Source organism: Temnothorax americanus, unplaced genomic scaffold (assembly GCF_048541705.1).
Source record: "Temnothorax americanus isolate GAGA-0224 unplaced genomic scaffold, ASM4854170v1 Scaffold6, whole genome shotgun sequence".
Lineage (NCBI taxonomy): Eukaryota > Metazoa > Arthropoda > Insecta > Hymenoptera > Formicidae > Temnothorax > Temnothorax americanus.
Genome location: NW_027509751.1, coordinates 4,185,119 through 4,200,970, shown reverse-complemented (window position 1 = coordinate 4,200,970; position 15,852 = coordinate 4,185,119). Strand labels below are relative to the sequence as shown.

Below are 15,852 nucleotides of genomic sequence, written 5' to 3'. Positions count from 1 at the left end.
GCGGTACGACCGGACACGTGACTGAGGCGGAGCAGCGGCGCGGGATCCGGCGAGGGAGCGTTCGCGAAGTTCTGATCGGGGCACCAACATCGGAGCGAAGATAGGCGGGGGTGGCCGCCGCGGGTGGATCGAGCTGGCAGCGGCTGGGTTTCGCCGCGACGTGCTACTAGGAATAACAATGTCCTAGCGAAGGCAGTATCTCGTCTCTAGGCCGATCCCCTTCATCCTGATCCACTTCTCTTCCAGAAACCTTCACACATACATACACATATCCCGTCGGTCCTGATCACCAACGCGCGCCGCGTGTGTATATATATACATACATATATATATATATATATATATATATATATATATATATATATATATATATACCCGACCTATCATCATCGCGTCCTACACCCGCGCTCGTGCTGCTACAGATTCGACTGCACACACATAAAATCGGCCCCAAGCGCGCGCGCACACATACGTATACGTACATAGACACGGTACACGGTGGACGAATATATAGAGACGTAGACGAGAGGAACGTAAAAGAAAGAGAGACTTACACCCACGCACAGACACACCGCTGTTTCGACGCCCCTCTCCCGCCGTGTCATCCTTTCCGTTTTTCGTTCTTTATCGTCGATAGTCCGACGCATCGTCGCGTCGCGACCTTTACACGCAGGAAAACGTGGAAACCCGCGCGCGCGCGGACACCGGACAAGGACACGTTATCTCGGAGACGGGCGCGCGAGCTTCCCGAATCCAGCCAAGTCCAAAGTCCTTAATCCCGTGGGGTGATCCTGGCCCCGCCCGTACGCGAAGGAACCACACCCCGGCGAGCGAGAGAGCGAGAGACCGCGAGGAGACCGGGAGGAGGAATTCAGGGTCCGGATTTAACAGGCTCCCGGTAAGCTCCCGGCATCAGCAGTCGATTCCTTTTCTTTTTTCTTCTCCGCGCGCATCTCCCTCTTTGCTCTTTCCACCCCGCGCCGCGAGACTCCCCATGGCGATGCGACTCCAGGAGTAACCTTGCTCCCGGCACGACGACGGAGGGTGGGATGGCCAAGGGGCGAGACGGGGCGAGCACCGGCTTTCTCGACCTCGGCTCGCCTTTTCTCTCCCTCTGTCCTTCCTTTGCCTCGCGCCGTCTCGACTGTCCGGCCCGATAGTGCACATGGCCTCGTTCCATGCTGGATGCAGGTTGCAACCAGCGCGGTGGGGTCGGGCAGGTTAGGTTCGTCTGCGACACGACGGACGCGGGTTGGCGAGGGTGAGGATAGGTCGTGATACATGCGCTCGGCCGATGAGGCCCGTGCGACCCAGCGGCTTGGGGGTAATTAGTACTAATTACGCACGCGTAGAAGTCACCTGACTGCACACATGGCGGATCCTCACGAATGATCTCTATACGAGGCCCCGAGATTCGTGTTCCCTTTGATCAGCGGAATGCACGTGCAGTAGCCCGCGAGTCGGTAAGATAATTATCCACGATCGAAGCGACGAGAGAAGCTGAGAGAGTCGGGGATACAAGACATTGATATCTAGGTGAAACGTGATTGTTGTTTAACGCATCTTTATTTGTGACGAACGTACTTTTTTTAAATACATTTTTTACGTGACTTGCATATATACGAACGAGGAAGAAATATAATACAACGTTGCAATTGTTAAGCGATGTTAATTACGTCAATGGTACCGAAATCGATTTCTGCTTCACGCAGGCACGAACTGACGCGGGTTTCGTGCATCACGAGATTGCGATGTCTGGCCTCGAATTTAGCGGCAATACGAATTCCAAACATGCGCGCGATACGCATACACGCAACTGCTGCAGCTGGCAGTTGATGGAAGCAATTTTGGATTGATTTGTGCCTCGGCGTTGTTGCGATCCAGTCATAATTTCTGACAGCGTTGCGACCGCAGCGAGAACCGTCCGCGACAAACGAACGTTTCGAATTGCCGGAGTGTCTTGTAAATATCGACTGCGAATATGTAACCCGGGGAAAATGGGTTTTTACGAGATGGGAATTACGGACGCGATAACCCGTTGGGGCGGAGATGTAAATCACGCTCGCGTTATTGCGCTTGGTAAATAAACATTTCTCCTAATTGTCCGCATTTCGCAAAAATATTCGCACACGTATGGGAATATCGAAGGCAAAAGAGAAATAAAGTAGAATAGATAAAAATTATTTTTTTATAACGAGATTAAAGGATAACGAAGTGGGTGACACGTTGACGTAATGTCGCTTGGCACATTCAGCGGCGCGATTAACATTTAAATAAACATATACGCTGGAGAAAAATATATATTACATGACTGCTCTTGTACGTGCAAAATATAATGCAGACAGACGCGTTTACGTGTAAAATATAATGCAAAATGCTCTTCATTGAAATGAATTACGAGCGTAGTAACAAATATTGACGGATAGTTACGCCCCGATTGGAAGAGAACAAATTATTCCCCCACAGTCATCGACTTTATAATCATTTTCGTGCTTGGCCAGTCAATTTCTGTTCTTAAAAATAAAAAAAGAAGCAGTAATTAAAATTTTCTAGCGCGCCCTTGTTGCCATTGGTGGTCGGAGCCTTTGCCCAAGATTCTGGTTCCTTTCGATAGACCTCTCGAGAGCCTCCGCCCTTATTCGCGACTGTTGAATCTCTCGCAGATTAAAAATCCCGTAGCGCGATCTATATGTATCGATCAAGATCGACGATGTGCCGCCACAGACTGTCCCGACGGCGATTTTATTGCTTCTTTGATGTTACTAACCTAGGAAATGTACGAAGGGCAGGTTCACGGTTCAGTAACCCCACAGAGCCAATCACGCGCGGAATAGATTCGCCGACCTGGAATACAATTTACAAACTCTGAAAGCATGAACTTGCTATAATTTATGTATCGTGCGCCGATTTTTCCTACCGCTCGTTTATTTACGAATATATTAAAATCTATCTCCGAGGATTACCGAAGCATACAAAGTTACGATTCAATCGTGACGTATATCTGCATCTTGTATACTCCCTATTGCAGTATTCAGGTCGAAGATAACTTCTTTGATGGGCGAGAGAATTTACAGTATAAATCTTAAGGTAGTCGTCTCGTCAGGGCATGTATTAGATAAAGTTTTCGATTTCGGATTTTATATCAAATTATATGATCAGCTTTGCAGTCGATTTTTTTTGTGGCTCCTTACCGACTATTTACTCTAGAAAATCGATCTCGAAAATTACAACGTTTGCATTACTTCATACAGACGGCCAGAAAAAGAAGGCTCTATCACGGTTTCAATCACATATTTTCGCATTTTTCGATTAGATGAAGTGAGAAAAAACATTGCTTTTTGTACATTAGATTTCGAAGAATCCGATGCAACCATAAAATATATAGTTTACCGGAGATTTCGCTGCTAATTTTTTAGTTTATTTTAGTGAAAATGTGGTAATCGAGCAGACTTTTTTGGTCGAGGTGAGGTTGGGAAGACTTTGCAACGCCGCTGGCTAATCACTGTAGTTGCAGGTTATGGGGCTCGTCTTTCTTAGCCGACGTGGATAGTGATTGACACCCCTGTCATGCGTTTTGAAACCCTTTCTCAGTACGTGTCAAAATTCAATCGAAAAGTATTTTTCTCACTTGTAACCTTTCTCGACGACTCGCATGATCAGCCGATCAAAACGGAGTCAAATGAAAAAAATCACATAATTTGGAAAAAGTAACATACTTTGTCACGTATGAAATTTTACACCATACGTCATAAAATTATTTTTTCCTTAGCAAAAATTGCTTGAAATATATTTCTGAACGTAAAAACCTACAAACAGTCACACGACTAGCACGTAGCGAGACGCCTACCTTAATGACAACATAATAAACAGTACAGTTGTTGGTCACTGGACAATAATTGACCACATCTTAAAAAATTAAGGATTATAAAGAAATACTATTAAAATGTTTTTAATTATAAATACAAAAATATTTTTTTACAATTATTATTTTTTTATAATTAAAAACATTTTAATAGTATTTCTTTATAATCTTTAATTTTTTAAGATGTGGTCAATCTTTGTAGTTTGAAATCATTTTTGTTTTATTAAAGGATATAAAAGAATCCGATGTGAGGATTCTTATATATTAAGTATACGCGATGAATGCAATACGTCGACAATTCGAGCCTTTATGATGGGAGAAGACGAGATACGCGTACTCGCCACGCTGGTCAAGTTAATTTTCTTCCGATGTAAGCATCAGGTAAAAGCCGCGCCGCGATGCGGAGCGAAGGAATTCCCCCGTGGCTCGTCCTCGTCAGAAATGAGTCGGTGTTGCGAAGAAACGACCAGTTAGACGAACATTAGTCTTATTCGCTCGACAGCGGCCCCAGCCGATCGGTTGGCCAGCAAAACCTATGTATAGAATTGGGTTAAGGGGCTGGCGGAACGAAGGAGAGCCCAGCCGTGCACAGAGCCGCGGCGGGTGTAAGTTCAGCGATTTCTTAAATTGTAATTGAATCTACCGCGACCCATCGGCACGTTATTGTTTCTGCCCATTCCGTTCGTTGGCTCTTCTATGCTAACCGGTCGGGCGTAATAAATTTTACAGGACACGTAATCAGAAGTATCGGGAATCTCGTGAGATACTTTCGCGGGGTGCTTTTGAGATGGACGGAAAAATCACTACGATTACGCGGGTCCTTTGTTCTACGACACGGAGTTTATCTAATTAGCGACTGGACTTTTGAAAAGGCGCTTTGCGCGAAGCTTTGTAAAAATTTATATAGAGCGCATGGACGCGGAAAGTGTATCGCGGTGTTTGGAAATCGCTTATTCAATAAAATTCTGGAACAGGGTACATGTACGTCATGTACGTGTGCCATGCGTGCGCACACGCGAGCGGTGTCTTATCGGGACTGCAGTTTCGATCGGGCATTAATATTCATCTGCACGAACAAGAATACAACTATTTTTCGCGCGCGCGTTCGAGGACTTTTCTTTTTTTCTTTTTATTCTCCCGTCAATTGTATCGTAACTAAACGTTCACAGATTCGCGTGGGTGGGCGCGAAGAGGAAAATATGCATTGTTGCTCGCAGCAGCCGCGAATAGCCCTTCGTTTTATCGCAATCCTCCTCCTCCCCTCCCTCTTTGTTTCTCTCCGCCGAATTCTCGTTTAATCTCACTTGACCCGCTGGAACTATCGAAATTCTCGACGCTAACGGACACTAACACTGTTGCCCCACTAGGAGGCGGTGCTCTGCAATCAGTTTTGGATAGTTTCACACGAGTTATACTCGCGACGATACTGCGGAGCGATATTGGTTTCTCTCGTTTCGTTTTCGAGATTGACGTTTTGAGGAGTTGCAAAATTTATCAATTCTTCACGTAGCACGCAAAATAACCGTTCATTTGTTATTATTTGAATACGGCGTGTTCGATTATTCTCGATAAAATCGAGCTGTACCCACAAGATGTTATTGCAGATGCAATAACAGCAACTGTTCATCGAGTTTGATCTTAAAGGCGGCATATCGCCGATTCATATTCGGAGCACATCGTAATGGCGGCACGATTGTCGTTTCGCTTTGCTTTCGAGGCGTTTAGCTATACACAGTACCCCCGATATCGACGCGGGAAGCGCCTAGAAAGGGCGCTTGCACATGCCACGGCCGATACCTTATTTCGAACACGAAGCATCGCGTGCCGGAACACGTCCGCGTTTCGTTCAAACGCGCCGATCTCGGCGGAGCAATTAAGCTGCTTTATTGTCGAACGAATGGGAAAAAAAAGCGCGGGAAAAAAGCGCGAGATAGCGAGAGCGCGGCGCGGATTGAAGCGCTTTTTCACGTGCCGCTGGCCGACAAGCGCGGGATCTCTGTATTAACGAGAGGAAGGACTCGGCAACGTGTCGCGCTTCCGCCATTAACGACCATCGCCGTCGCTTTGGACATCGAGCGCGATATTTAATCGCGCCTCCGACGTCAGCGTCATTTTTATCGGCCCGAGCTTTTGTTTTTTTTTCCCGTCTCTCCCCCTCCGTCCTCTCTTTTCACGGGACAAAGTGCGAGTTTAGCGGCACCGGTCGGTTGATCGGGAGGAGGGGGCGGGGTAGATTGTGTTGCATCCCCGCGGTGCATCATCGCCGGTGTATTCGTGTATTGTCGGCGTCAAAGCCGGGATGGCAGTGCGACGCGTATGACAACGAAGTATTATGTCGGACCGACGTGAGAGAGATGACACACTTAGCATTGCCGCGAACGAACAAATTTCTCAGGCCATTTCTTTTTTCTCTTTTTTTTTACGAGAACTGCCTTGCCAGTTCAGGGCGAATAAGCTCACAGAGGGAGGTTGATCGACACCGGTTGCCGAAATTGCGGTGGCACGTCTGTCCGTTCGTTCGTTCGTTCGTTCGTTCGTTCGTTCGTTCGACCAGGCCCAGGCTCGTTAAACTGCGAAACTGGCAAAATTTCTGCAACGCGGCTCGCGCGAAACGAACGCGGAATAACGAATGCAGTTTGCCTTCATCCGCACAGTTGCATCGGCTGAGTTATCGCGTGCTGTTTAAATGTTAAAAATTATGCGTCAGAGCGATATTCGTAACAGCCAGAGCAACGAGCATTAAAATTTAATACATTTCTAAATTATTTTACATTCGGTGTCAACAACGTATCGTCAACGTTAATATTATTGATGTAAATTATTCTCGGCGATGAGTGTAAGACGCGCGAAGCCGCGCGCGACTCGCTGCGTCGCTAGCATCGCGCGATCTGCGAAGGGGCTGAATGATATCGCGTATCAGCTATACGAATTAATTCCGGCGACCGGAGGGACCCGTAAAATAGAAATTTACGATGGCGCGCGAGACGAGGTGCCATTTTTCAGTGTCAGCCTCGTGGCAGGTACGTTTAATTTAATCGGCCGTGCGCGAACTCTGTTGGCCGCCACTTGTGCGCGCGCCATGGCCCGAAATGTCAGAGTCCACCGCACACGCTCGAAGGCATAATCTGTCCTTCGAGTGCCGAGGGGCGCGAGCAAGAAGCCGATCGAAGGCACTCGCGCGAGATCCCCGCGCGCCGATTGCGCCGACACGCGATAGCTTTTCGCGGCGGGTTTCGCGTAGGTCGAGGGTTGAAGGTCTCTCGCCGCCTTGGCATGGTCCGCAACGTTGCAACTTTGACCTCTGAGCGGACAAATCCGCCGCCCCGCTCTCGTTACGAGCGAATCTCGTGCACGCGCACGTCCGTTGTATGTGCATCGTGCTAAGGCGCGTGATATAGCCGTACATGGTGTCCTAAAATCGTCAGATATCCTTCCAGTCACGCGGATTCTATACGATGATCCGATCGTGACATCGATTGTCGCGGTTATCAAAAGAAGAAGCGGCATCTGATCCGAATTGGTTCAATTTTTAGTTTTCAACACGCAACTGGGAATCCATCGTGTCTATAGGAATTCCACGGGGAATTCTGATACACCTTGTATAAAAGGCTTGATCGGCATACCCTTCGTTTCTCATTTCCTTTGAGCTTCCGTGCCACGCCGCGACGCCATTAAGACTACATTTTCACGACTAATCCTCGCGATTGGTCGCCGTGGCCTCACTCTCTCACTCACTCGCACGTGCTAACATCGCGAACGATCTGGCCACGCTGGGACTTTTCTAATCGTTCGTGGAACGAAAACCGATTTCCAATTAGGTGCCGCAATTAAGCTCACGCAGCTAAATCCCTGCTCATGCGGGAACGGTAACTTCCGTCTCGGCATGCAAGCCACGATTAAAGTCGCGATTCACTGCCGGCTTCTGATGTGTGTCGGGTTATCGATATTTTCGTTATCAAAACCTTTTTATCAGTAGCGGGCTAGCTCGAAGGAATGTCAGCTTTATAACCGCCGCCGCTTTGTATACAGCAAAGAGAAATATCGACGTGTACTGCTGGACGCGTACGTGAACTGAGGGTTTATTTAGTTTCGAGATTGACGATTCACCGTCAGTGTAAGATTTTGCACTTGTCACTCAAACCGCGAAACATTTGATCGCATTATCTCGATAAAAAGGATGCGTGCGGCAATGATATCGCGTGAATCATGATCGACATAAAATGTATATACCAATATATTTTTAATGGTCAAATGCGAAACATAATTAATTTTCAACTATGTTGATCTAATTCTTTGATTTTTATGTACGATTTTAATTGTATAATTAGTGATTTATATATGATATATAAACGCTCGTATTCGTAAAGAATTGTCAATAATATGAAATGACGAAAATTCCAGCTAGATTACGCAAAACCAATCAGCCAATTCAGTCACGCCAAATGTATGCTTATAACGCGTGATTTGCTAGTACGGGACGTAATCGACATGCCTGCAAAACCGCGGACAATGTTGCAAAATACGATTTTTGATTCACATTTGTACGGCATACATATTTTTCCTGTTCTCCCTCCCGAAAAAGGAAGAAAAATCGTTCGCGGGAGGCAATCGAGTATCGCTTTAATAGCCGCGGCGCATCAACCACAGATTTATCCAGACTAATGCAGTGCGACACTTTATGGAAAATCGATTTCTATAAAACCCTCAAATATATATATATATATATATATATATATATAATACATATATATATGGCTATATAGACGTTGCGTGTAGCGCAGCGCGCCGTGCTGGCGTCTATTGCATTTACACTTTACAACCGTGAACACCGTGATTGAAACCATCGCTCTACATAACCAAGCCGCTTTGCCAGGTGTAATTAAAGCGGCTCCCTTGTAACCGTCCACGACGACAGTCGATCTCTTGTAACCGACACTCAGGAGGACGCACGATATAACAACGGGGTAAATTAAAAACCAGTCCCCAGTCGCTAGTGTCCTCTTAACCTACTCTTCTTGGATTATTATATATATATATATATATATATATATATATATATATATATATATATATATGTGTGTGTGTGTGTGTGTGTGTGTGTGTGTGTGTGTGTGTGTGTGTGTGTGTGTGTGTGTGTGCATATAAAATATATAAAATATGTATAAAACCAAACGCAAGTTTTATTTTGAGAGGCTTTATCTCGCCGATTGTGTCTGTTAGTCGCTTTTGAGTTGCAATCGATTAATTTTTATACGCTGCAACTAGCATCGCAACGACGCAGAATATACCGTGGTGATGCGCACCATTCCGGCGACGACAGCGGGTATTCATCGCACCATCGGCGTTCCCAACGGTGCTCAATTTTTCCTTTGTTCACCTTTATGAACCTACACTTTTTATACCGTGACGAATAGCAGTCATCGATTCCGCCTTTTTCCTCTTTATCCACGTGTCACCCACCCCGTCCATACGTAAGCTCGTAATCCGATTACATCGCTTTGCGCTATCCGCCTCTCTTTTAAACGCTCGCGCGCGCTATAATGCGAGCGTTAAAAATTCTGCAAAAATTGTTCGTGGACGTTTCAAACGCACGCGCGCGCGTGCGCGCTATAATAAGGCAATCACGGGTGCGGGATGTGTTACGCGGATATTACGCGGACAATTTTAGTATCGAGTATCGATCCAGATGGCTGCGCGCGAAAAAGAGGAAAAACCGATTTAAGATAAAAATATCCGCTGAGGTCTCCGACGTCTCGTCTTCATGACGCTGTATCAATATCCGAGATCCACTCAAGTCGGGGTCACCGTCTAGCGCGATTTAGCAGCTGTAACAGCGGCCGTGCTGTAAAAGTCAAATAAAGTGGAAGTAAGCCGCGACTGAAAACCCGAAAAACGATGCTTAAAGCTTCTAACGCAAGTGCAACGTAATCTCTGTTTTCCAAACCCGCGCAGTGCTGATATCTTTCGAGCTGTATAGCTTCGTATCAGGTTATAAAATATAAAACAAGCGTGAGACAATAATCGTGTTTTGATACGGATTTATTAAAAGCATCATAAATACAACATATATATATATATGTTGTAAAAACATGTATGTTATTATAAATGCTATTAAAATGATATCCAGTGACAGAGAGAGAGAGAGAGAGACGATCCGACGATACCAAAAGTACATGTTTTATCACTCAGGCTTGTTGTAACATTTGTTCATTTGTCACGATTGTTCGTTTGTTATGATTTACCCGTATTTTTTATTTAAATATTTAAAATAAATACGATTGTTTTTATCTCGTCGGCGATTGTAGTTGGTATATCGGATTTATTTCACATTGGGGTATCTATATTCAATATTATATTTATTTTTATCTCTTCTCGCGATTTTCCTATACAATATTATCCGTAATTGAATATCACTTCATATATTTCGATATTCAGATATTCGAATGTGTAACTGGAAAAGAAATGTCAACGCAAAATCTTCTGTTACGTTTTATTTTATATAAATCGCAACACGCGTTTTTATAAGTGGCGCCGGCACGTGCACTTTAGGACGCTTCTGTCTCCAGCACAAAGATCCTTCTTCTCCGACGATATCAGAAGTTCTCGAATCCAGGAGCTACTTACTCTTTTCATGTTCGAGCTTTTTCCGAAGCGCGCGCGCGCGCAATATATCGCGACCCGAGATCTCCAGCAAAGTGGCGCGCGACAAGTCAAAATAGCATCTCGCGAGTTAGTTGGCTCGTCTTTCGTTTCGAGCACGGTATCAATCTCGCATTTCCCCGCCTACGCGCGAATGCCCGGTTCCTGGAGTGCACTCCGGACGAACTCGACTAGTCTCGACGTGGGCGGAGGGCCGCGCGTTTGTCGTCGAAAGCCGCCGAGTCCCGAATATAATATTTCAGAGCGCGCCCACTCGGCGCATCGGAATCTAAAAGTGCCTCGAGCCTGCATTCTTCCCTACGCCGCACGGCGGAGACGAGAGAGAAATTCTCCCTCGACGCGCGGCATATTATTCGAAAGTTACGGCGAGGTGGCCCGTACACTTCGCCGTCGCCCGGATCGCCCGGTGATCCCGGGACGCGCGGCACCGCTCTAATTCGGCCTTAATGACCCTTTAAGCGGAATTTAAACGCGCTCGCGTACCCGGCGTAATTCAGGCACATGAAAACTGAAGCATCTCCGAGTACGTCCGAAGTCGTTCCCTCCATGTATTTCCGAGCTAATACATAATCATAACGTTTAATTTCATATTTGGCGGCATTCGGAATAATCTTTGACGATACGCGCATTTGACTTTGCATCGAGAAATATATGCGCGGCACAGCAAATTCTCTTGAAAAATATTAAATTTCCGTCCTCGCGTATATGCATCCGCGTATGCATTCCATGACTGAATTGCTTGCGCGCGTCACCTGTATGATGTAGAAAAATGTAGGCACGAGACATTCTCATTAAAACAACGACGCTACACTAGGACCATCAGAGAACACTCCCCTGTGTGTTTGTTCCTCATTTCCCCGTCTTTTCCACTTTCCTCCATGCGGCTCCCGTGCGGCTCTCTCGCCGTCAGTCCTTGTTTTCGCTGCACTCACATTGGCCTACTTATTCCATGGCATCTCGCGCGGTATTATGCAAGCCAGGTCGTTCGAGACTTAGTGCACGGTTAAGTATAAGTTTGCGTCACCTGCTTTAGGCAGGCTCGTAGACGCAGCACGGCTATATCCACGTTTCATGGATTTCCATCGTTTGCAAACGCGAGCGTATATATCGTTTTCTGTAAGTAGCGATAGCCCTCTCCCCCCCGATTTGATACCCTCTCGAATATTAACCAACTAAAAGCAGAATTCACTCGTTTAACGCGTTCACATCGACGCCTCGCGACAGTTAAAATCGGTGCAGCGTATAAGAACAATGTATGACTTGACAGATGCGTAGCAATTTTTTTTAACAATGGCGTTCGCAATGGCGCCTCGTATTCTCCCGGTGGATCGCGAGAATCGTTAGAAATTATTCAGGGATACGTGGCGGGAAAAGTAATTCGCCGTATCAACTCGCGATTAATTAGCATCTTGATACTATTTAGCGTCGCCGTGGGGCGATGAATATTCATCGGGTATAACCGGGGCAAAAACAGCGGCGCGTTTGACTATTCTCCGAAATCAACCTGGAGTATTTAAATCCCATTAAATCGTCGCGCGTCACTGCGCGTAACGCAAAGCAGTCAGGTAAGTTATTTACGAGGAAACTCGCCGCGCACAATCTCCCGCGATTTTAGTGCGCGCCATTAATTCGCGTCCATAATATCGCGCGGTTAAAATTTCTCTGTAACGTGCACGAGGCAGGGATCGCCTTTGCGAGACGGGCGTATATTCCATTTAAGGAAACGACAATCCTCCCTAACGATCTTACGCTGAAATCTTGTTAGCAAAATTCCGCGATTCCCGACATCGCGTGTCCATTGACGGTAGTAGAGTTTCTCGTAGAAACGCGCTCCAAAATCAATATTTTCATCTCTCTTCCGCCGAAAGTCTCTCTCGATACATATATCCCGTCAGAGCGGCACGATAATAATTCACAGCCAACGAAAACAGTGAATTCTTCTTTGCACGAGGCGTGTGCGTGTTTAACAGACGCACTCGGCCGGAGCCGAGCCGAGCCGAGCGGACACTTTAACGATTTTCGCGCTCGGCACGCAACGAGTGTAATTCAACGTCCGAATCTAGCTAAACGTCGGCCTTTATTATGCAGATTGCAGCCAAATGAAATTACTAGTCGTGCGCCGCGCGGGGAAACCAGCGGTGTTTGCGGTAGTGATCAATAGTGACGTTGCGAGTTACGTGAAAAGGTACGCTTTTGGAAAAAAAAACAACCCAGCCCCGTAAAACCTAGAGAAATATTGATCGGAAGAGCTGAAATGCAAAGGGCGAGTCGTGAATCGTAATAATGACGTGCGGAAGGAAAACGGTTTGAATCTTCCAAATTGTATTCAAAGGCTCGGAACTTGATCTCGCTCATAGTCAGCGAACCGCGAGCTGATCCGCTGACCTACCCTATCCAACCGGGCGTCGGGTTATATTGGTTTTCACGGCGAGAAATGCGCGAAGGAAAGTAAATTCCCTCCCCTTCCTTCTTTCCTTCTTTCCCCTTCCGAAATCCCTTTTCCTTTCCCTATATACGAAGCTTCGTGTAACCGGCTCTCCCAGCACCATCGCGGTTATTGCTCGGCATCCCTCCCGTAAAAATCCTGACCCGGCCCCGGCGTAGGCGGAAGCGAGACGAGACAAGCAAAACGGTTAAGTGCACTTCCCTCCGGCACGTTCGATTCAATTGCATCTGGGGGTTGCTGGCCGACTCAATAGAGAGGCTTCTATGTCCCCTTCCCACCGTTTCGCCCCGTCCGTTTCCCAAAGTCCATTCAGGATCCATCTTTCCCTCCTTTTGTTCACCTTTGCGCCACATCTCTCTCTTTCTCTCCGGCCGCTTCGGGCCCCTTGTACCGAAAAGAAAAGCGATCACCGCGGTGAGAATACAGGGTAACCGCCAGCTCTGACTTGCCGGCTTTCCCAACTTTTCGCCCGTTCGCGTAAATCGCGGTTTTAACGTGCCCGTGGCGCCGTTACTTTTCGAGTGTCTCGTCTCTTTGCGGGCCAAGTTGCGTAGATGCAGTCTGAAATACGGTTCTTTACTTGACATACGTCGCAAAGTTCTAATCGCTTTGCATTTATACTGAGAATAATATATGTGGAAAGTCTGACTTGGAGATCATTTTATCCTGCGCTTGTGACGTACGTTACGAAATGTTACAAAAAACGACACTCGAAGGTGTTTAAATTGTCACGGGCACTTGGTCTCGGCTCTCCTCTCGTACTATCGTTTCCTAACAATTTCAATCAATCGTCTCGGCCCGGCCTCTCGTGAGGGGGCATTTCCTTCGACGACCTCCCGGATTTTCGAGCATCGCGCGTCAAAGGATCGCATCGCCGCGAGATCGCCCGATCACGGACAATGACGTTCGCCAACGCTCGCTTTATTGGGAATTTTCGGAATGCGGCGTCCCCGGGTGGGCTCTCTCGCAGGCTTTCGGAAAACCGCGGAAATTTCAATCGTTTCCGGATCCTTGCCTTCCTCTCGCTGTTGTTTGCCCACATAGTTGCGCGCGTTCCTTCGCCCCGTTCTATCGCGCAATGTATAAACCCCGGGGGCCGCGGGTTAAAGGGCGCGCAGCGGCGCGGGCGCGCGCGTGCAAGAGGGCGCGAATCGGTATGCCGTGCCGTTTCCATCTGCAGTTTTGCGGTCGGCGAGGTGGCGATGCAGTTGCAGCTGCGGCCGGTCGTGCGGCTCATCGGTCGGCGACGCGTTTTGCGGCAGGGCCGGTCGTTATGCCGTAATGCGAATCGTCGCCGAAACAACCCCCCCCCCCCCACCGACAAATACCTCGGGGTTTATGATACCACCGCAAATATTGGCCCATTGCCTTTTCATAAATACATCACGATAACGACACGCGTTCGGAATATTGTAGTTGACAGGATTCACACATCGGGTCTTCAAAACCGACGGATCGGCTAAAAACGAGAAAAATATCGTAAAATATTATGAAATTATACATAAGCGTAAAATACGAGTTGTCGAAAATAGATTTTTCGTTTATCAAATCCAGAGTGAATTTGCATGCGGCTTCACATTGAAAAGTGTGAAACTAAAAAGAGAGTATTAATATACCGCGATATAAATTGCATACGGTTGGCATAAAACTGCGTGCTGTAATACGTTTCTCTTTAAAATGTCGGTAATACAAAAAATTGTTCTTTATTTATTATGCGGTAGACAGAGTAGAGATGTATATAGCTGCAACTGAATTGAGAGAGGAGGGTAGTCCAAGGGCCAACCGCGCGTTTTGCGCCGGTTATACTACAGCGCAAATCGGCCTAGTAAGTGCTTTGAATTTACGGTGCAATAGTGTACTATGAATGGATCAGTCTGACAACCGCGCTGAAAGCGAATGGAAATTCATCGCGGAAATAAAAGTTTATTGATATGCTGCTTTTATTCTGCATATGGGCTTCTATTTGTTTAGATCATCCTACCATCCGCATGTACAATATTATTATATTGCAATATGGATTAAAGTTTATCACGAAAGGTTAATCCTTGTTAGAGAATCTTAATATTAAGGCTTTAATTCTCAATAATTCGGATGAACAACTATCCTTGATATCTTAGAAAATGTTAGATGACAATTTGTACTAATGGGATTCACGCATATCGGTCAAATTTCACTTTACTGAAAATTTTTTAATTATATTATAGATAAGATAGATAGATTTTATAATAATAATAATAATTATTATTATTTATTTTGGATATAATTTATATGTTGTGTAGCATATATATAAATTTTTTAATTATACTAGACGCTTATTATATGTCCAAAAGTATTTATTCCAAGATGCAATGCAAGAGAGCAGTGTTTAAAATAAATTCGTTGTATGGCCATGTACAATATGTTTGAGCGATTTTCTAATCTGTAGGCAACAAAATTGTAGAGCGGTGTGTTTAGCTGTTAGATGTAGGATCGATAATCGAGCAAAAAAGCATTTTGTTTGCATTGCTACGACCAGCAAGGCGACGCGGCGGAGTTTTGTGACCGCAGTAGTATAAACCGACGATTTGCTCCGACAAATACTTTGGTGTTTGCTGTCCCCGCAAATTGTATTCGCAACTATTCGTGAATGCATAATTATTGCTTGCATATATACGCAGAACTTTCCGCGACCGTTACGTGTGTTTTTTTTTTTATTCTTTCTTGGCGAAACGCTTTGATGCATATGCATAAATTCGGCACCGTTGTATCTGCAAAAATTCGCAATACGAAATTCATTATATTCAGTCCATTAAACAATCGGGAAATTGTTGAAATTATTATTTGAAAATAAATAATATATATACGATTTAATTTATGAGCTTACAAACAAGCTGTCAATGATTTT

General features: G+C 45.9%; 1 protein-coding gene across 4 annotated transcripts in view; it reads left to right on the top strand.

Moving 5' to 3' along the window:
• Window positions 1–15,852, top strand: part of LOC143905035 (protein turtle) — a 233,299-nt gene that overhangs the window by 139,295 nt on the left and 78,152 nt on the right. The gene's annotated exons all lie outside the window — the stretch shown is intronic.